The sequence below is a fragment of the Arachis hypogaea genome, chromosome 3 (assembly GCF_003086295.3).
Source record: "Arachis hypogaea cultivar Tifrunner chromosome 3, arahy.Tifrunner.gnm2.J5K5, whole genome shotgun sequence".
NCBI lineage: Eukaryota > Viridiplantae > Streptophyta > Magnoliopsida > Fabales > Fabaceae > Arachis > Arachis hypogaea.
In genome coordinates, this window is record NC_092038.1 from 98,349,752 (window position 1) to 98,373,481 (window position 23,730).

Sequence of the window (23,730 nt, forward strand, 5' to 3'; positions counted from 1 at the left end):
TAGGATAGGTGGCCGTCCTGAGAACTTCTTGAAGTCTAGGAAGGCTTGCTCACATTCTGTCGTCCATTCGAACTGTTTTCCCTTTCTTAAAGTAGCATAGAAGGGAAGAGATCTTATCACAGCTCCTGCTAAGAATCGGGATAGAGTGGCCATCCTCCCGTTGAGTTGTTGTACTTCTTTGATACAGGTTGGGCTCTTCATGTTGAGTATGGCTCGACACTTGTATGGATTTGCTTCAATCCCCCTTTGTGTGAGCATGAAGCCCAAGAATTTTTTGGCTTCTACCACGAAGGTGCATTTTGCGGGATTGAGCCGCATGTTGTGTTTCCTGATAGTGTAAAACACTTGAGTCAGGTCGGATAACAATGTATCTTCGCTTTGAGTCTTTATCAACATATCGTCTACATAAACTTCCATAATTTTTCCGATGTGATCTGAGAAAACTTTATTCATTGGCCTTTGATAAGTAGCTCCTGCGTTCTTGAGACCAAAAGGCATCACTATGTAACCGTAGTTTGCTTTCGGTGTTAGGAACGAGGTTTTTTCTTGATCTGGTGGATACATGGGGATTTGATTGTACCCTGAATATGCGTCCATGAATGAGAGATACTTATATCCTCATGAAGCATCCACTAGAGCGTCGATGCTTGGGAGTGGGTAGGGGTCTTTTGGGCAGGCTTTGTTGAGTTCGGTGTAGTCGGTGCACATTCGCCACTTCCCATTTCACTTTTTCACCAAGACGACGTTTGCTAGCCATAGTGGATATTTGACTTCCCTTATGAACCCGGCCTCAAGTAGCGCTTGTACTTGTTCTTCTACAGCCTGAGCTCGTTCTGGTCCAAGTTTTCTTCGTCTTTGTTGTACCGGCCGGGATCCCGGATAGACTGCCAATTTGTGGCTCATTAGTTCGGGATCAATACCTGGCATGTCGGCGGCTTTCCATGCGAAGAGATCAACATTATCTCGTAGGAACCGTATTAGTGATTCCTTTATGTCTCCTTTTAGGATCGTGCCAATATTAGTTGTTTTATCCGGGGTGTCTCCGATCTGGATTCTTTCTACTTCTCCTTCGGGTTGTGGTCGGAGTTCTTCTCGCCTCTGAACTCCACCGAGCTCGATTGTGTGTAACTCTCCTCCTTCACCTCGGAGGTTTAGGCTTTCATTATAACAGCGACGTGCCATCTTTTGATCTGCCTTTATTGTAGTTATCCCTTCCGCAGTTGGGAATTTCATACATAGATATGGAGTTGAAACTATTGCATCGAGTTGATTTAACGTTGTCCGTCCTATTAAGGCATTGTAGGCTGAGCTTACGTCGACCACAATGTAATCTATCTTGAGTGTTCTGGATTGGTTCCCCTTTCCGAAGGTTGTATGCAGCGATACGTATCCCAGCGGTTGAACTGGGGTATCTCCTAGTCCGAACAGGCTGTTCGGGTACGCTCTTAGCTCTTTTTCTTCTAGACCGAGTTTGTCGAAGGCAGTTTTGAATAAGATGTCGGCAGAGCTTCCCTGGTCAGTTAGTGTACGGTGAAGGTTGGCATTTTCCAGTATGATCGTAATAACCATGGGGTCGTCATGTCCCGAGATGATTCCGGATGCGTCTTCCTTGGTAAACGTGATTGCTGGGATGTCTGGGGCTTCCTTTTTTCCTTCGACGTGGTATACCTCTTTGAGGTGTCGCTTGCGAGATGATTTGGAGATTCCTCCTCCAGCGAATCCGCCGTGTATTATGTGAACGTGTCTTTCCGGTGTGCGAGGTGATCGTTCAGATCGTCCAACATCCTCATCCCTTCTTCTTTTTCATGGTTCGTCATCCCGATTAGCCAAAAATCGATCTAGTTTTCTTTCTCTTACTAGTTTTTCTATGATGTTATTCAAATCGAAGCATTCATTGGTGGAATGCCCTCGAAGTCGGTGGTATTCACAGTATTCATTCCGATTTCCTCCTCCTCTTTTACCTTTAAGTGGCCGAGCTGGAGGGATTTTCTCTGTATGGCAGACTTCTTTGTAAACATCTACCAAGGATACCCTAAGAGGAGTATAGTTATGATATTTTTTTATTTTCTCTCCAGAGCGATCTTCCTTTTTCTTGGATTCTTTATCTCGGTAGGCAGAACCGAACCTTGAGGTTTCGATAAGTCGAGAGTTTTCTTCCATGTTGATGTATTTTTGTGCCCGTTCTTGTACTTCGTCTAAGGATGTCGGGTATCTCTTTGATATAGATTGGCTAAATGGTCCTTCTCGTAGGCCATTTATGAGGCCCATAATGGCAGCTTCTGTTGGAAGATTTTGTATGTCTATGCATGTTTTGTTGAATCTTTCCATGTAGTTGCGAAGGCTCTCCCGATCTCCTTGCTTGATCCCTAGTAGGCTAGGTGCGTGTTTGGCTTTATCCTTTTGTATGGAGAATCGGACCAGGAACTTCTTGGCCAGGTCGTCGAAACTCGAGATGGATTTCGGAGGTAGGTTGTCAAACCATTTGATGGCTGTCTTGGTTAGAGTTGTTGGAAAGGCTTTGCAGCGAACTGCATCTAAGGCATCAGTGAGGTACATTCTACTTCTGAAGTTGCTAAGATGATGGTTGGGATCCGAGGTGCCGTCATATAGAGTCATATCCGGAAGCTTGAAATCTTTTGGAATTTTGGTTTTCATAATTTCTCTGGTGAATGGATCTTGATCTTTCTGAGAGCTATCCTTTGTGGATGGTCGAGTAGCTTTAGTTTTGAGATCAGCTTCGAGTTTTATAAGCTTATCTTCTAATTCTCGGCGCCGCCTTATTTCCCGGCATAGATCTTCTTCTTTTTCACATCGATGTTGGGCTTCTTTCTCAAGTTGCTCCAATCGATTTTGAAGTGCTTCTTTTACTCCTGGATTTGATGAATTTTTGTCTCCGTTGGTTTCTGGAGTATCTTTGAGTATCGTGTCCACGTTTTTATGCGGCGTTCTGTCTTCCAAACCTGAATCGTGGTCGTTGTCATGGTCATCCGCCGTGTTAACGGGATGATGGTGCACGAAATTGTGATCAATACTTTTCACAACTCAAATAATCCCTGGTGATGAATCTAAAAACCTGGTGTTCAATACCATGGCATAAACACAACTTCGCACAACTGACCAGCAAGTGTACCGGGTTGTCCAAGTAATAAACCTTACGCGAGTAAGGGTCGATCCCACAGAGATTGTTGGTATGAAGCAAGCTATGGTCACCTTGTAAATCTTAGTCAGGCAAACTCAAAGGGTTATGAATGATGAATAAAACATAAAGATAAAGATAGAGATACTTATGTGATTGCATTGGTGGGAATTTCAGATAAGCGTATGAAGATGCTTGGTCCCTTCCGTCTCTCTGCTTTCCTACTGTCTTCATCCAATTCTTCTTACTCCTTTCCATGGCAAGCTGTATGCAAGGGTTTCACCGTTGTCAGTGGCTACCTCCCATCCTCTTAGTGGAAATGTTCAACGCACCCTGTCACGGCACGGCTATCCATCTGTTGGTTCTCAATCAGGCCGAAATAGAATCCAATGATTCTTTTGCGTCTGTCACTAACGCCCCGCCCTCAGGAGTTTGAAGCTCGTCACAGTCATTCAATCATTGAATCCTACTCAGAATACCACAGACAAGGTTTAGACCTTCCGGATTCTCTTGAATGCCGCCATCAGTTCTAGCTTATACCACGAAGATTCCGGTTAAAGAATCCAAGAGATATCCACCCAATCTAAGGTAGAACGGAGGTGGTTGTCAGGCACACGTTCATAGGTGATAATGATTATGAGTGTCACGGATCATCACATTCATCAAGTTGAAGAACAAGTGATATCTTAGAACAAGAACAAGCGGAATTGAATAGAAGAACAATAGTAATTGCATTAATACTCGAGGTACAGCAGAGCTCCACACCTTAATCTATGGTGTGTAGAAACTCCACCGTTGAAAATACATAAGAACAAGGTCCAGGCATGGCCGTGAGGCCAGCCTCCCAATGATCTAAGAACTAGGTGTCCGAAGATGAAAATACAATAGTAAAAGGTCCTACTTATAGAGAACTAGTAGCCTAGGGTTTACAGAGATGAGTAAATGACATAAAAATCCACTTTCGGGCCCACTTGGTGTGTGCTTGGGCTGAGCATTGAAGCATTTTCGTGTAGAGACTCTTCTTGGAGTTAAACGCCAGCTTTTGTGCCAGTTTGGGCGTTTAACTCCCACTTTGGTACCAGTTCCGGCGTTTAACGCTGGGAATTCTGAGGGTGACTTTGAACGCCGGTTTGGGCCATCAAATCTTGGGCAAAGTATGGACTATCATATATTGCTGGAAAGCCCAGGATGTCTACTTTCCAACGCCGTTGAGAGCGCGCCAATTGGGCTTCTGTAGCTCCAGAATATCCACTTCGAGTGTAGGGAGGTCAGAATCCAACAGCATCTGCAGTCCTTTTTAGTCTCTGAATCAGATTTTTGCTCAGGTCCCTCAATTTCAGCCAGAAAATACCTGAAATCACAGAAAAACACACAAACTCATAATAAAGTCCAGAAAAGTGAATTTTAACTAAAAACTAATAAAAATATACTAAAAACTAACTAGATCATACTAAAAACATACTAAAAAACAATGCCAAAAAGCGTACAAATTATCCGCTCATCACAACACCAAACTTAAATTGTTGCTTGTCCTCAAGCAACTGAAAATCAAATAAGATAAAAAGAAGAGAATATGCACTGAATTCCAAAAACATCTATGAAGATCAGTATCAATTAGATGAGCGGGGCTTTTAGCTTTTTGCCTCTGAACAGTTTTGGCATCTCACTCTATCCTTTGAAATTCAGAATGGTTGGCTTCTTTAGGAACTCAGAATCCAGATAGTGTCATTGATTCTCCTAGTTAAGTATGATGATTCTTGAATATAGCTACTTATTGAGTTTTGGCCGTGGCCCAAAGCATTCTGTCTTCCAGTATTACCACCGGATACATACATGCCACAGACACATAATTGGGTGAACCTTTTCAGATTGTGACTCAGCTTTGCTAGAGTCCCCAATTAGAGGTGTCCAGGGTTCTTAAGCACACTCTTTTTGCCTTGGATCACAACTTTATTTCTTTCTTTTTTTCTTTTTCTCTTTTTTTTCGAATTTTTTTTGTATTCACTGCCTTTTTTCTTGCTTCAAGAATCAGTTTTATGATTTTTCAGATCCTCAGTAACATGTCTCCTTTTTCATCATTCTTTCAAGAGCCAACATTCATGAACCACAAATTCAAAAGACATATGCACTGTTTAAGCATACATTCAGAAAACAAAAATATTGCCACCACATCAAAATAATTAAACTGTTATAAAATTCAAAATTCATGCAATTCTTTTCTTTTTCAATTAAGAACATTTTTTTTATTTAAGAGAGGTGATGGATTCATAGGACATTCATAACTTTAAGGCATAGACACTAAGACACTAATGATCACAAGACACAAACATAGATAAACATAAGCACTAAAATTCGAAAAACAGAAAAATAAAGAACAAGGAAATTAAAGAACGGGTCCACCTTAGTGATGGCGGCTTGTTCTTCCTCTTGAAGATCCTATGGAGTGCTTGAGCTCCTCAATGTCTCTTCCTTGTCTTTGTTGCTCCTCTCTCATGATTCTTTGATCTTCTCTAATTTCATGGAGGAGGACGGAGTGTTCTTGATGCTCCACCCTTAGTTGTCCCATGTTGGAACTCAATTCTCCTAGGGAGGTGTTTAGTTGCTCCCAATAGTTTTGTGGAGGAAAGTGCATCCCTTGAGGTATCTCAGGGATTTGACGATGAGAGGGGTCTTTTGTTTGCTCCATCCTCTTCTTAGTGATGGGCTTGTCCTCATCAATGGGGATGTCTCCCTCTATGTCAACTCCAACTGAATAACAGAGGTGACAAATGAGATGAGGAAAGGCTAACCTTGCCAAGGTAGAGGACTTGGTCCAACCTTTGATCAAAGTTGACCCTTCTAGTGTAAGGATGTTCATCCCCTTGCATCATGGGCAAGTTGAATGGTGTTGGTAAGAACTTCCCAACCTCTTCTTTGGATCTCATGTTGGATCTCCGGATATTCACTCTTTTTGAGCGAAAAAGGGATCTCGGGGATCACCTTCTTCAAGGCCACAACTTCATAGAAGTGGTCTTGGCGCACCCTTAAGATGAATCTCTCCATCTCCCATGACTCAGAGGTGGAAGCTTTTGCCTTCCCTTTCCTCTTTCTAGAGGTTTCTCCGGCCTTGGATGCCATAAATGGTTATGGAAAAACAAAAAGCAATGCTTTTACCACACCAAACTTAAAAGGTTTGCTCGTCCTCGAGCAAAAGAAGAAAGAAGAGAGTAGAAGAAGAAAAAATGAGAAAGAAGGGAATGGCTTTGTGTTCGGCCAAGAAGGAGAGTAGTGGTGTTTAGGTTGTGTGAAAATGAAGGAGTGAAGATGGGTTTATATAGGAGTGGGGGGGCTCATGGTTCGGTCATGTATGGGTGGGTTTGGGAGGGAAAGTGGTTTGAATTTGAAGGGTGAGGTAGGTGGGGTTTTATGAAGGATGGATGTGAGTGGTGAAGAGAAAGATGGGATTCGATAGGTGAAGGGTTTTTGGGGAAGAGGTGTTGAGGTGATTGGTGAATGGGTGAAGAAGAGAGAGAGTGGTAGGGTAGGTGGGGATCCTGTGGGGTCCACAGATCCTGAGGTGTCAAGGAAAAGTCATCCCTGCACCAAATGGCATGCAAAAATGCGTTTTTAGCCAATTCTGGCGTTAAACGCCGGGCTGGTGCCCATTTCTGGCGTTTAACGCCAAGTGCTTGCCCTTTTCTGGCGTTTAACGCCAGTCTGGTGCCCCTTTCTGGCGTTAAACGCCCAGAATGGTGCCAGACTGGGCGTTAAACGCCCATCTGCTAGCCTTACTGGCGTTTAAACGCCAGTAGGTTCTTCCTCCAGGGTGTGCTGTTTTTCTTCCTGTTTTTCCTTCTGTTTTTGCTTTTTCAATTGATTTTTTGACTTCTCATGATCATCAACCTACAGAAAACATAAAATAACAAAAGAAAATAGATAAAATATAACATTGGGTTGCCTCCCAACAAGCGCTTCTTTAATGTCAGTAGCTTGACAGAGGGCTCTCATGGAGCCTCACAGGTGCTCAGAGCACTGTTGGAACCACCCAACACCAAACTTAGAGTTTGAATGTGGGGGTTCAACACCAAACTTAGAAGTTGGTTGTGGCCTCCCAACACCAAACTTAGAGTTTGACTGTGGGGGCTCTGTTTGGCTCTGTTTTGAGAGAAACTCTTCATGCTTCCTCTCCATGGTGACAGAGGGATATCCTTGAGCCTTAAACACCAAGGATTCTTCATTCACTTGAATGATCAATTCTCCTCTATCAACATCAATCACAACCCTTGCTGTGGCTAGGAAGGGTCTGCCAAGGATGATGGATTCATCCATGCACTTCCCAGTCTCTAGGACTATGAAATCAGCAGGGATGTAATGGTCTTCAACTTTTACCAGAACATCCTCTACAAGTCCATAGGCTTGTTTTCTTGAATTGTCTGCCATCTCTAGTGAGATTTTTGCAGCTTGCACCTCAAAGATCCCTAACTTCTCCATTACAAAGAGAGGCATGAGGTTTACACTTGATCCTAAGTCACACAAGGCCTTCTTGAAGGTCATGGTGCCTATGGTACAAGGTATTGAAAACTTCCCAGGATCCTGTCTCTTTTGAGGTAATCTATGCCTAGACAAGTCATCCAGTTCTTTGGTGAGCAAAGGGGGTTCATCCTCCCAAGTCTCATTTCCAAATAACTTGTCATTTAGCTTCATGATTGCTCCAAGGTATTTAGCAACTTGCTCTTCAGTGACATACTCATCCTCTTCAGAGGAAGAATACTCATCAGAGCTCATGAATGGCAGAAGTAAGTCCAATGGAATCTCTATGGTCTCATTTTGAGCCTCAGATTCCCATGGTTCCTCATTGGGGAACTCATTGGAGGCCAGTGGACGTCCATTGAGGTCTTCCTCAGTGGCGTTCACTACCTCTCCTTCCTCTCCAAATTCAGCCATGTTGATGGGCTTGCACTCTCCTTTTGGATTTTCTTCTGTATTGCTTGGAAGAGTACTAGGAGGGAGTTCAGTAATTTTCTTACTCAGCTGACCCACTTGTGCCTCCAAATTTCTAATGGAGGACCTTGTTTCAGTCATGAAACTTTGAGTGGTTTTGATTAGATTAGAGACCATGGTTGCTAAGTCAGAGTGGTTCTGCTTAGAACTCTCTGTCTGTTGCTGAGAAGATGATGGAAAAGGCTTGCTATTGCTAAACCTGTTTCTTCCACCATTATTATTGTTGAAACCTTGTTGAGGTCTCTGTTGATCCTTCCATGAGAGGTTTGGATGATTTCTCCATGAAGGATTATAGGTGTTTCCATAGGGTTCTCCCATGTAATCCACCTCTTCTATTGAAGGGTTCTCAGGATCATAAGCTTCTTCTTCAGATGAAGCTTCCTTAGTACTACTTGGTGCATTTTGTATTCCAGACAGACTTTGAGAAATCATATTGACTTGTTGAGTCAATATTTTGTTCTGAGCCAATATGGCATTCAGAGTGTCAATCTCAAGAACTCCTTTCTTCTGACTAGTCCCATTGTTCACAGGATTCCTTTCAGAAGTGTACATGAATTGGTTATTTGCAACCATTTCAATCAGCTCTTGAGCTTCTATAGGCGTCTTCTTCAGATGAAGAGATCCTCCAGCAGAGCTATCCAAAGACATCTTGGACAGTTCAGACAGACCATCATAGAAAATACCTATGATGCTCCATTCAGAAAGCATGTCAGAGGGACACTTTCTGATTAATTGTTTGTATCTTTCCCAAGCTTCATAGAGGGATTCTCCTTCCTTCTGTCTGAAGGTTTGGACTTCCACTCTAAGCTTACTCAATTTTTGAGGTGGAAAGAACTTTGCCAAGAAGGCATTGACTAGCTTTTCCCAAGAGTCCAGGCTTTCTTTAGGTTGTGAGTCCAACCATGTCCTAGCTCTGTCTCTTACAGCAAAAGGGAATAGCATAAGTCTGTAGACCTCAGGGTCAACCCCATTAGTCTTGACAGTGTCACAGATTTGCAAGAATTCAGCTAAGAACTGATGAGGATCTTCCAATGGAAGTCCATGGAACTTGCAATTCTGCTGCATTAGAGAAACTAATTGAGGCTTAAGCTCAAAGTTGTTTGCTCCAATGGCAGGGATAGAGATGCTTCTCCCATAGAAGTCGGGAGTAGGTGCAGTAAAGTCACCCAGCACCTTCCTTGCATTGTTGGCATTGTTGTTTTCGGCTGCCATGGGTTCTTCTTCTTTGAAGAATTCGGTTAGGTCCTCTACAGAGAGTTGTGCCTTAGCTTCTCTTAGCTTTCGCTTCAAGGTCCTTTCAGGTTCAGGGTCAGCCTCAACAAGAATGCTTTTGTCTTTGCTCCTGCTCATAAGAAAGAGAAGAAAACAAGAAAATATGGAATCCTCTATGTCACAGTATAGAGATTCCTTGAGGTGTCAGAGGAAAAGAAAATGGAAGGCAGAAGTAGAAAATTCGAACTTGTCAAAGATAATGAGTTCGAATTGTGCATTAAGGAATAGTGTTAGTCCATAAATAGAAAGATGTGAGAAGAAGGGAAGCAATTTTCGTAAATTAAGTAAAAGATTTTGAAAACATTTTGAAAAACCTTAATTGATTTTCAAAAATGAAATTGGGAAAGAAGTAAAGTGATTTTTGAAAAAGATTTTGAAATTAGAAATTAAAAAGATATGATTGAAAACTACTTTGAAAAAGATGTGGTTAAGAAGATATGATTGGTTTTTTTAAAAAGATGTGATTGAGAAGATATGATTTGAAAAACATTTTAAAAAGAATTGATTTTGAAAATTAATGACTTGGCTATCAAGAAAAGATATGATTCAAACATTAAACCTTTTTCAACAGAAAAGGCAACATACTTGAAATGTTGAATCAAATCATTAATTGATAGCAAGTATTTTTGAAAATGGAAAGAAATTGATTTTGAAAAAGATTTGATTGAAAAGATTTGATTTGAAAAAGATTTGATTTTGAAAAGATTTTGAAAACTTAAAAAAATTTGATTTGAAAACAAAATCTTCCCTCTTGTGCCATCCTGGCGTTAAACGCCCAGAATGGTGCACATTCTGGCGTTTAACACCCAAAACTATACCCTTTTGGGCGTTAAACGCCCAGCCAGGCACCCTGGCTGGCGTTTAAACGCCAGTCTGTCTTCTTCACTGGGCGTTTTGAACGCCCAGCTTTTTCTGTGCAATTCCTCTGCAGTGTGTTCTGAATTTTCAATTCTCTGTATTATTGACTTGAAAAGACACAAATTAAAAATATTTTTGGATTTTTAATAATGAGGAATAATCAAAATGCAACTAAAATCAATGCATGCAAGACACCAAACTGACACTGACAAAGTGAGAATGCATATGAGACACACAAAATACTCAAGTCAAGAGAATTCAAAGACCAGAGCAATGAAATCATCAAGAATTACTTGAAGATCCTTAAGACACATGAATGAATGCAAGAAGAACAGAAACATGCAATTGACACCAAACTTAAAATAAAACACTAGACTCAAACAAGAAACATAACATATTTTTTTGGTTTTATGATTTTGTAATTTTTTTGTGCTTTTTCGAAAATTAAGTGAAAAAGAAAATAAAGGTATCAAAATTCTTAATGAGAATTCCAGGAATCATGCAATGTTTAGTTTAAGACTCCGGTCCAGGAATTAGACATGGCTTCACAGCCAGCCAAGCTTTCAAAGAAAGCTTCGGTCCAAAACCCTAGACATGGCCAAAGGCCAGCCAAGCCTTAGCAGATCACTGCTCCAATAGCAAGATTGATAGAAATCAACAAGCTCTTGTGATGATAAGTTGAAACCTCGGTCCAATAGAATTAGACATGGCTTCACAGCCAGCCAGACTTCAACAGATCATCATGAAACGCTAGAATTCATCTTCAAGAATTCTGAAGAAAAAATACCTAATCTAAGCAACAAGATGAACCGTCAGTTGTCCATACTCGAACAATCCCCGGCAACGGCGCCAAAAACTTGGTGCATGAAATTGTGATCAATACTTTTCACAACTCAAATAATCCCCGGTGATGAATCCAAAAACCTGGTGTTCAATACCATGGCATAAACACAACTTCGCACAACTGACCAGCAAGTGTACTGGGTCGTCCAAGTAATAAACCTTACGCGAGTAAGGGTCGATCCCACAGAGATTGTTGGTATGAAGCAAGCTATGGTCACCTTGTAAATCTTAGTCAGGCAAACTCAAAGGGTTATGAATGATGAATAAAACATAAAGATAAAGATAGAGATACTTATGTGATTGCATTGGTGGGAATTTCAGATAAGCGTATGAAGATGCTTGGTCCCTTCCGTCTCTCTGCTTTCCTACTGTCTTCATCCAATTCTTCTTACTCCTTTCCATGGCAAGCTGTATGCAAGGGTTTCACCGTTGTCAGTGGCTACCTCCCATCCTCTCAGTGGAAATGTTCAACGCACCCTGTCACGGCACGGCTATCCATCTGTCGGTTCTCAATCAGGCCGGAATAGAATCCAGTGATTCTTTTGCGTCGGTCACTAACGCCCCGCCATCAGGAGTTTGAAGCTCGTCACAGTCATTCAATCATTGAATCCTACTCAGAATACCACAGACAAGGTTTAGACCTTCCAGATTCTCTTGAATGCCGCCATCAGTTCTAGCTTATACCACGAAGATTCCGGTTAAAAATCCAAGAGATATCCACCCAATCTAAGGTAGAACGGAGGTGGTTGTCAGGCACACGTTCATAGGTGAGAATGATGATGAGTGTCACGGATCATCACATTCATCAAGTTGAAGAACAAGTGATATCTTAGAACAAGAACAAGCGGAATTGAATAGAAGAACAATAGTAATTGCATTAATACTCGAGGTACAGCAGAGCTCCACACCTTAATCTATGGTGTGTAGAAACTCCACCGTTGAAAATACATAAGAACAAGGTCCAGGCATGGCCGTGAGGCCAGCCTCCCAATGATCTAAGAACTAGGTGTCCGAAGATGAAAATACAATAGTAAAAGGTCCTACTTATAGAGAACTAGTAGCCTAGGGTTTACAGAGATGAGTAAATGACATAAAAATCTACTTCCGGGCCCACTTGGTGTGTGCTTGGGCTGAGCATTGAAGCATTTTCGTGTAGAGACTCTTCTTGGAGTTAAACGCCAGCTTTTGTGCCAGTTTGGGCGTTTAACTCCCACTTTGGTGCCAGTTCCGGCGTTTAACGCTGGGAATTCTGAGGGTGACTTTGAACACCGGTTTGGGCCATCAAATCTTGGGCAAAGTATGGACTATCATATATTGCTGGAAAGCCCAGGATGTCTACGTTCCAACGCCGTTGAGAGCGCGCCAATTGGGCTTCTGTAGCTCCAGAAAATCCACTTCGAGTGCAGGGAGGTCAGAATCCAACAGCATCTGCAGTCCTTTTTAGTCTCTGAATCAGATTTTTGCTCAGGTCTCTCAATTTCAGTCAGAAAATACCTGAAATCACAAAAAAACACAAAAACTCATAGTAAAGTCCAGAAAAGTGAATTTTAACTAAAAAGTAATAAAAATATACTAAAAACTAACTAGATCATACTAAAAACATACTAAAACAATGCCAAAAAGCGTCCAAATTATCCGCTCATCAGATGACTTCCAGGTTCCCCAGCAACGGCGCCAATGTTTCGAGGGTTACCTGAAACTGTGGGCCGATCTCGGATGAGATCTTCTGTGTTGATCGGAGCCGACGTGTCCGGCAGGTGTACGGCGGCCGGAGCTGGTGTGTCTGACTTGTTGGACTTGGTGGTGGTGCTGATCCTTCGTCCCCGGAGGGTGGGGGGTACTTGCAAGGGACTCCGATGCTTAAGTTAGCAAGGATATTAAGCAGTTATTGAGTAGAATCAGAGTATGAGTTATACCTGGGTGCTCCAGTATTTATAATGGTGAGATGTGGCCTTCTGTGGATAAGATAAATTAGTTATCTTATCTTATCTTTAAGGGAACCGCCCTTCTCTCTGCAGGCTTGAGCTGCCTTGGGATTTGGGGCGTGTTCCTCTATTTGGGCCCTTCTTTGGGCTTTCCTGGGGACTTGACCGAGCTCTTTGAGAATAGGTCGGGTTTGTCCTGACCTGAAGAGGTCGGTCGCTTTGTCTGTAGAACATCCCGGGTCGGACAGCTCGACCCAGGGTATGAACACTCGGCAAGGTGAAAACCAAATTCATCGCCCGATTTCTACAAAATCGGTAAGATGGAAAAGCGATAAAAACAGATTAATGCAAGAAGTTATAAAAAGTAATCCATAGAAAGAGGCCTGACGAGGTCTGAGAAAAAATGGGTTACTAAAAATAACTTCGAACGGACCGACATGAAGAAGTCGGACCAATCTACCAAAGCGACAAAAAGTTATAAAAAGTAACCCATAAAAATGGATTACTAAAAATAACTTCGAACAGACCGACATGAAGAACTCGAACCAATCAACCAAAGCGACAAAAAGTTATAAAAAGTAACCCATAAAAATGGATTACTAAAAATAACTTCAAACGGACCGACATGAAGAAGTTGGACCAATCGACAAAGGCAACAAAAAGTTATAAAAAGTAATCCATAAAAATGGATTACTAAAAATAACTTCGAACGGACCGACATGAAGAAGTCGGACCAATCGATCAAAGCGACAAAAAGTTATAAAAAATAACCCATAAAAATGGATTACTGAAAATAACTCCGAATGGTCCGACACGAAGAAGTCAGACCAATCGACCAAAGCGACAAAAAGTTATAAAAAGTAACCCATAAAAATGGATTACTACAAATAAATTTGAACGGACCGACATAAAGAAAGTCTGACCAATCGACCAAAGCAAAAAAAGTTATAAAAAGTAATCCATAAAAATGGATTGCTAAAAATAACTTAGGATGGACCGACATGAAGAAGTTGGACCAACCAATCAAAGCGACAAAGTTATAAAAAGTAATCCATAGCAAGAGTCCTGGCCGGCCCTGATTAAAAATAGATTACTAGAAATAACTCGAGAAGGATCGACAAGAAGAAGGCGACCAATGGAAGGCGTGCGCTAAGGGACACAGCTTAACTTAAAAAGTCATGACCTCACCAAAATCAGTTTACAAGTGTTCTATGAGAATACTAAAAGAATAGTCGAACAAAGCGCCTCAAAGGTCACTTTAACTAAAGCAGGAAGTAAACAAACACGAAGGCAATTAAAAAGAGGTCGGACAGCAAAACTCCAACACTCTAAAGATTCCTGGAAATGCCAAAATATGCAAAACAACATAGCAAGAAAGACACTACAACAAAAAGCTCAAAAGGCAAACCTTAAAAGCCCAAAAGTATTTGTTTTTTAAAGTTGCTAGAAAAAGCAACCAAACGTCAAGAGAAGTCAAACCATTCCAAGTTACAAAAAATAGAGACCTACAAGCTGGGCCATAAAGATACAAAAACAAATAAAAAACTACAAAGGATTCAAAGACTCCTAAGTGGCGGCATCTCGAGGTGAAGGAGGACGAGTCGCGAGCGGGACAGCATCAACGGTTCCATCCGGCCAGTTCAGGATCTGAACATTAGGATCTGACTCAGGATGGCCAACCTCAGCTGTAGGAGTTGGAAAAGTCGGGGTAATAGAAGCTTTGGCTGATGGCGCAGGAGGAGGATCTACATCTTCATCATCTTTATCTAGGCCAGGGACAATCTTAGCATTCTCCATAGTATTGTCCAAACTAAAGAGAGCCAGGTCAAGCTCGGGAGCAAGAACTCGAACCTGAGCCTTCAAATTCTCATAGGCAGCAGTCACACTGCCAACGAAATGGCCCTGGAGCTCAGTATAATAAGCTTGAGCAGACTCTAACCTCTCTCTGGCCTCCAGTAACTCGCCATAAGTACGGGCATAGCTCTCCTTATACTTTTACGCCATCTCCTCAGCCAGAGATGCAAAAGCCACAACAGCAGTAGCCCGAGTCTTCTCATTTTCCAAATCTATCTCCAGCTTGGCCACCTTTGCATCAAGTTCATCCTTCAAACCTTTAATCCTATCAAAATCCAACTTGGCCTCCTCCATAAAAGCCTTCGTTGCGTGAACTGGAATGTCCTGGGCAGTTCAGAATAAGGCTGCACCTATGTGTGCCATCTTCACACTACTTCGGGTAATAAAATCCAACTGGCGAAGAATGGACACGTCATACATGGGAAGTCAGCCATAGGGAGCAATTTGGTTTTCAACAAACCCCACAGCATCAAAGTCGGGGGCATCCAAATCAAAGGGTTCAACAGTTCTCTATCTTTTTAGTGGAGGGTTGGCAGTAGGAGAAGAGGTAGCACCAGAAGTTGATTGGGGAGGATCAACCAAATAGACCTGAGGAGTAGGGCTAACCTTCCTCGGCCCAGGACCGCCCGAGGTCGGCTTCTTAGGGGGAACCTGAGAAGAACCTTCCCCCGCAGCCCAGGCCGAGATGTTCTAGGCCGCGGTCGCTTTTCTTGCCTTCTTAAAAGCCTTCATGGAATCATTAGTCTTTACCATCTCTGAAAACACAGAAAAAAAACCAGAAATACAAATGAGAAAGGGATGGATTGACAAAACAAAATAATAAAACAAAGAGAAAAAGCCAGAAATCGGAAAACTACCCAATTCAGCTCAGAGAAGTGAGGGGTCCCCTAAAAACTTCTTTGTATCGAGATGGGGAGGTTCCCCTAATTCTCCTCCAACACATGCACAAAGGCCTGCTCGACCTCATCCAACATGTCCCACGAATATCTAGACACTACCATATTTTTTTGCCAGCATAAGGGGAAGGCAGGCTCATTATTCTGCTCCATGAAGAAAGGCTGAGCTCTTTCAAGAGCTCGGACCTTGAAAAAATAGTTCTGAGTTGATACTTAATTTGGCCCCTGAAATTTTTGACTGGCCTCAATTTTGACCCCTAAATTTATAGTTACCCAATTAAAACCCTCAAATATTGAATCGTGTCCCACGTTTGTCCCTGTCGCTAGTTCTGTTAACGAAAATCTGATGTGACACGTGAAGTTGACACGTAGGAAACCCTAAAATGATATCGTTTTACGTTCCTTTCCAGTTTTCACTCAATGTGACATCGTTTAAGGGCTTCATTGGGTTAAAAAATTGGATCACTCAATGAACTTGACCCTTCTTCTTCTTTTTCTTTTTCTTCTATTCTTCTTTTCCATGTTTTTGTTCTTCTCGCATGCTTGACTGTGAGAAAGGAGAATCAGAGTAACATTGGTTTGTGTATTGGGTTGCTGGGTGAGGTTTCTGAAGAACTAGCATTGCTGGGGAAAAAAACGATGAAGATCAGGTTAGGAAGTGAAGTTTTAATTTTTTTTCACAAATTGCTTGATATTCTGTTCTTGGCTTTTGTTTCGGTTTTTGTATTGCATTGTTATTGCCGAAGCAAAGTGCTGGTTATATTTAGGGCATTGGAATTTTTTGCATGTGAATGATGCTAGGTTTTTTTCCTTGCTCAAGAAGAGAATGTCAATTTTATCTCTTGGTGTTGTGGATAAATGTTATTATGTGTGTGAAGTCAGTGAAGTCAGTATGCTTTTAGTGTAGTGCATGTGTACCTTGAGCATGGAAATTCTGAACATGAAGGTGATGAGGTTCCACAACTGGTCCCTATGACCCCCAATCCAAAAACCTTTGTATCTGACACCACCTCAAATCCATCTTCATGTATTCCAAACACACTTCTTGAACAAAATACAATCACATTCCTTGAAGAAAACTTTGCACCCCCAGACCAACTGAACTCTGCATCTCCGACTCATCCGCACTCTAAACCTTAAACCCAACCCACCTCAAATCATCTAACCCAACCCACCTCTAAACCTGCAGCCCGACCCAAGTCAAAGCCTACAGCACAACCCAACTGTTCACCTGTAGCCTAGCCCACCTTAGATCTTACACTCTAGTCTACCACCTCCACACCTCAGATTTGTTGGGACATATTTTAAATTTAATGGATCAGATAGAGTCATAAGTGTTTATATTGAGGGGTTTAATTAGGGCTTAATAATAGTAATTGCTAACTGTGTTGCATATTATGGCAGGAGTTAATTCTAGTAGTCTATAAATTGATGCTTGGAGTGCACCATAGGTTTTGTGTGTGACACCTGGGAAAGAACTTTAACAAGAAATGGAAAGAGCAAGATTTAAGAACCATTAAACGGGTGACCCTTTTCCAGCAACTGATGTTGCCACTTCTACAACTCCAACAATGGCTAATGCTCCGTCTCAGGATTCACATTCTTCCCAGACCATTGAAGCATTGGACGCATTCCACAACCACACCAATCAGGAATATTCCCCAATCTCCCACGAGTAAGGCTCCTCACAGAAGCCCCATGAGAACGTGATCGTGCAGAACTCCCTGCAACTTGGCTTCCTGAACTCATAATTTCTCCAGCATAGTCTTGATTGTATTTGGAAAAGAGGGCTGAAATTTAGGGTTTTATCATCTATGGAGGGGTTAAATTGAGTTCATTCAAATTTTGCCACATCATTCACTCATCACACATCCACTCTGGCATCCTAGGTGACATGTGGATACATACTCTGGCGACATAACGTGCCACATCAGATTTCCGTTAACGAAACTAGTGCCAAGGGCAAACATGGGGCACGATTCAATATTTGAGGGTTTTAATTGGGTAACTATAAATTTAGGGGTCGAAATTAAGGCGAGTCGAAAATTTCAGGCGCCAAAATGGGTTTTGTTCCGAGGGTTATCTGAAACTATAGGTTGATCTCGGACGAGATCTTCTATGCTGGTCAGCGCTGGTGTGTCCGACTTGGTGATGGTGCTGATCCTTCGTCCCCGGAGGGTGGGGGTACCTACAAGGGACTCCGATGCTTAAGTTAGCAAGGGTATTAAGCAGGTATTGAGTAGAATCAGAGTATGAGTTATACCTGGGTGCTCCAGTTTATTTATAATGGTATAGAATGACCTTCTTAGATAAGATAAGTTAGTTATCTTATCTTATCTTTATCTTACCTTCAAGTGAGGTCATCTTATCTTCAAGGGAACCGCCTTTATCTCTGCAGGCTTGGGCTGCCCTTGGATTTGGGACGTGTTCCTCTATTTGGGCCCTTTGTTTGGACTTTCCTATGACTTGGCCGAGCTCTTTGAGAAGAGGTCGGGTCATCCTGACCTGAAGAGGTCGGTCGCTTTGCCTGTAGAACATCCCGGGTCAGACAGCACTTTCCTTGGTTTTGTCCAAGTACTTTTTCATAGTGGGATCTTTGGCTTGGTAGCTTCCTGTTATTTGTGACGTGACTACCTGTGAGTCGCTGAAGATGATAAGTTTTTTAGCTCTAACCTCCCTAGCCAGCTTCAAATCAGCTAGTAGTGCCTCATATTTCGCTTGATTGTTTGAGGCACGGAACCCGAATTTGAGGGAGAGTTCCATTTGGGTCCCCTGGTCGCTTTCAATTATTACGCCTGCGCCACTTCTCATTTTATTTGAGGAGCCATCCACATATAGATTCCATTCTGCGGGGATTTCTGGTGTGTTCGTAAATTCCACAATGAAGTCGGCCAGATATTGAGATTTGATGGCCGTCTGAGCTTCGATTGAAGGTCGAATTCGGGCAACGCGACTGTCCATTGCAAGATTCTGCCTGCCAAGTCAGTTTTCCGTAAAATTTCTTTTATGGGCTGGTTGGTCCGAACTTTAATGGTGTGAGACTGGAAATATGGGCGAAGTTTTCGAGATGTTATTATGAGAGCGTAAGCGAACTTTTTTATTTTCTGGTAGTTCTGCTCAGACCCTTGTAACGCTTTACTGATAATGTATATGGGTTGTTGTCCACTGTTGTTCTTCTCGGACCAGTGCTGAGGCTATTGCTCGATTTCCCACTGCGAGGTACAAGATGAGTGGTTCTCCTTCCCGTGGCCGACTTAATATAGGTGGCCATCCCAGAAATTTTTTGAAGTCTTGGAAGGCTTGCTCGCATTCAGCTGTCCGTTCAAACTCCTTTCCCTTCCTTAGAGTGGCATAGAAGCGGAGAGATCTTATTGCTGATCCAGCCAGAAATCTGGACAAGGCTGCCAACCACCCGTTGAGTTGTTGTACCTCTTTGATACAAGTCGGACTTTTCATATCGAGTATGGCCCTGCACTTGTCTGGATTTGCCTCGATTCCTCTCTGTGTGATCATAAAACCCAAGAATTTACCAGCTTCTACTGCGAAGGTACATTTCATGGGATTGAGTCGCATGCCATGTTGTCTATGGTGTTGAATACTTGTGTCAGGTCGGATAATAACATCTCTTCGTTTTGCGTCTTCACTAGCATGTCGTCTGCGTAGACCTCCATAATCTTTCCGATGTGATCCGAAAAAACTTTGTTCATTAATCTTTGGTAAGTGGCTCCCGCGTTTTTGAGACCTAAGGGCATAACAATATAGCGGTAATTTGCCTTTAGAGTTAAGAAAGAGGTTTTTTCTTGGTCGGGTGGGTACATTGGGATTTGGTTATATCCCGAGTATGCATCCATAAAGGAGAGGTATTTTATCCGGAGGAGGCATCTACCAGTGCGTCGATGTTTGGGAGTGGATAAGGATCTTTCGGGCAAGCTTTGTTGAGATCGGTATAGTCAGTGCACATTCTCCACTTCCCATTTGACTTTTTTACCAAAGCGACATTAGCAAGCCTTAGCGGGTATTTGACTTCTCTTATGAAGCCTACCTCCAGTAGAGCTCGTACCTATTCTTCCACCGCTAGAGAGCGTTCTAGTCCTAGCTTTCTACGCCTTTGTTGTACCGGCCGAGATCCTGGGTAGACTACTAGCTTGTGGCACATTAGTTTGGGATCTATGCCTGGCATGTCTGCGGCCTTTCACGCAAAGAGGTCGACATTATCGCGTAGGAACTGTATGAGTGATTCTTTTATGTCCCTTTTTAGGAGTGTGCCGATGTTGGTTGTTTGGTCCGGGGTGTTCCCAATCTGGATTTTCTCTATTTCTCCTTCAGGTTGTGGGCGAAGCTCCTCCTGCCTCCGAATTCCACCGAGCTCGATTGTGTGGAATTCTTCTCCTCTGCCTTTGAGGTTTAGACTTTCATTATAATAGCGGTGCACCATCTTCTGATCTGCCTTTACTGTGTCTATTCCACCTGCAGTTGGGAACTTCATGCATAGATGCGGAGTCGAGACTATTGCGCCGAGCTAATTTAACGTTGCCCAACCTATTAGGGCATTGTAGGCTGAGCATACGTCGACAACGATGTAATCTATTTTGAGTGTTCTTGACTGACTTCCTTTTCCAATTGTTGTATGGAGCGAGATGTATCCCATTGGTTGAACTGGGGTATCTCCTAGCCCGAACAAGTTGTCCGGATATGCTCTGAGTTCTTTTTCTTCCAAGCCGAGTTTGTCGAAAGCGGTTTTGAATAAGATATCGGCAGAGCTCCCCTGGTCTATCAACGTGCGGTGAAGATTTACGTTTGCCAGTATAATAGTGATTACCATGGGATCGTCATGCCCTGACGCGATACCGGATGCGTCTTCCTTGGTAAAAGTGATCATCGGGATGTCGGGTGCTTCCTCATTTTCTGCGACGTGATATACGTCTTTGAGATGTCTTTTGCGGGATGATTTGGAGATTTCTCCCCCGGTGAATCCACAGTGTATCATGTGGACATGTCTTTCTAGCATCCAGGATGATCGCGCGGTTGGTCCGACATCTTCTGCTCTTCTTCTTTTGCTTTGTTCATCATTATGGGTGGCCAGGTATCGATCTAGCTTTCCTTCTCGTACGAGCTTTTCCATGACATTTTTTAAGTCAAAACACTCATTGGTGAAGTGCCCGCGGATCCGATGGTATTCACAATATTCCGCCCGGTTTCCTCCTCCTTTTTTGCCTTTGAGTGGTCGAGCTGGTGGTATTTTTTCCGTGTTGCAAACCTCTCTGTAGACATCCACAAGAGACAGCCGAAGAGGGGTGTAATTGTGGTATTTTTTTATTTTTTGTTCATACCCTGGGTCAAGCTGTCCGACCCGGGATGTTTAGCGACAAGCCGACCGTCCTCTTCAGGTCAGACTATCCAACCTCTTCTCAAAGAGCTCGGCCAATGCCCGACCTCTTCTCAAAGAGCTCGGCCAAATCGCCAAAGGAACCCAAAGCAGGCCCAAAATGAAGGAACACAGCCCAATATTAAGACAGCCAAAGCCCAGAAAGATAAAGGTGGTTCCCCTAAAGATAAGATGACTTTACTCAAAGATAAGATAAGATAAAATAAGATAAGATAACTATCTTATCTCCAGAGAGGTCACTCCTCACCATTATAAATACACTGGAGCACCCAGGTATAACTCATACTCTGATTCTACTCAATACCTGCTTAATACCCTTGCTAACTTAAGCATCGGAGTCCCTTGCACGTACCCCCACCCTTCGGGGACGAAGGATCAGCAGCACTTACAGTTCCACAAGTCGGACACACCAGTTCCGGCCACTATACACCTGCCGGACATGTCGGCTCCGACCAACACAGAAGATCTCGACCGAGATCGACCTACAGTTTCAGGTAACCCTCGAAACATTGGCGCCGTTGCCGGGGAACTTGGAAGTCATCCCACCACCATGGCGGACAACCATGACAACGACCATGATTCAGATCTAGAGGATAGAACGCCGCACAAAAACGCAGACACTACACCAAAGGATACTCCTCAACTTAACAACGAAAAGGATTCTCCAAATGCGGGAGCCATTGAGGCGCTTCAAGACCGTTTAGAACAACTGGAAGAAGAAGCCCTACATCAATGAGAGACTGAAAAAGACCTATAAAGGGAGATAAAGCGACGCCGGGAATTAGAGGACAAACTCCTAAAACTCGAAGCCGATCTAAATGCCAAAGCTAATCGATCCTCTCATGAGGATAGCTCCTGCAAGGACCAAGATCCATTCACCAAAGAGATCATGAAAGCTAAAGGTCCCAAAGGACTTCAAATCTCCAGACATGACCCCGTACGACGGTACATCAGATCCAAGCCATCATCTTAGCAATTTCAGAAGCAGGATGTATTTCACGGAGGACAAAGCCAAACACGCACCGAGCCTATTAGGGATCAAGCAAGGAGATCGAGAGAGCCTTCGCAACAACATGGAAAGATTCAACAAAACATGTATGGGAATACAAAGTCTGCCAATAGAAGCAGCTATCAGGGGCCTCATCAATGGTCTATGAGAAGGACCTTTTAGCCACTCAATATCCAGGAAGCACCCAAACATCTCTAAACGAGGTACAAAAATGAGCAAAGAAGTACATCAACATAGAAGAAAATTCTCGACTAGGAAAAATCTCAAAAACCGAACATTCTTACTCCTCTCGGGATAAGGATAAAGAGTCCAAGAAAAAAGAAGATCGACATGGAGAGAAGCCTAGAAAATACCACAATTACACCCCCCTTCGGGTGTCTGTTGTGGATGTCTACCGAGAAATATGCAACACTGAAAAGATCCCATCAACTCGCCCAATCAAAACAAAAGAGGTCGGACGCGTTGAAGGTCCACCTCACACCAAAGAGGTCGGACGCGTTGAAAGTCCACCTCACACCAAAGAGGTCGGACGAGTTGAAGGTCCACCTCACACCAAAGAAGTCGGACGCGTTGAAGGTCCACCTCACACCAAAGAGGTTGGACGCGTTGAAGGTCCACCTCACACCAAAGAGGTCAGACAAAGTTGAAGGTCCATCTCACACCAAAGTGGTCGGACAAGTTGAAGGTCAACCTCACACCAAAGAGGTCGGACAAGTCGAACGTCTCACACCAAATAGGTCGAACGAGTTGAACGTCCACCTCACACCCCTGAGAGACATGTTCATAGAGGATTTGCAAGAGGAAGGATCTCTAAATCATCTCGCAAAAGACACCTCAAAGAGGTATATTAAGGAAGGGAGAGAGGTTTGAATAGGACTACAGGGTGCAAACAAGCCTTCCGAGATTTTGAAAATTCTTGGGGCAACCACCCATTCTTACCCAACCAAGGGAAAGTGAAAAGCTCATATTATACCTCGTAGTGGGAAGTCTGGCAATAGCCTCATCACTAGTTAAAGAAGACAAAAGTGGGCAACAACCCATCTACTACATCATCAAGGCTCTACAAGGGGCCGAACTAAACTATCAAGAGATAGAGTAGTTCGCCTATGTCCTCATACTCACCTCTCGATGACTCCACCCATACTTTCAAGCTCACACAATTAGAGTTCGGACCAACCAGCCCATAGAAGGCATCCTACAGAAAACAGACTTAGCAGGAAGAATTCTATAGTGGGCAGTCAAGTTATCCGAAATCGATCTTTGACATAAAGCTCAGACAGCCATCAAATCACAGTATCTGGCCAACTTTATTACAGAGTACACTGACACCCCGGGAAATCCTACAAAATGGAAACTCTACATGGACGACTCTTCAAACAAAACCGGGAGTGGTGCAGGCGTAATTATATAAAGCGATCAGGGAAGACAAATCAAGCTAAATGACCAAACTGAATACGAGGTGCTACTCGCTGGTTTAAGGCTAGATAAAGAAGGTAGGAGCTTACCATGTCCAGTGATTCACAAGTAGTCACCTCACAAATAGAAGGGAGCAACCAAGGTGAGGATCCCAC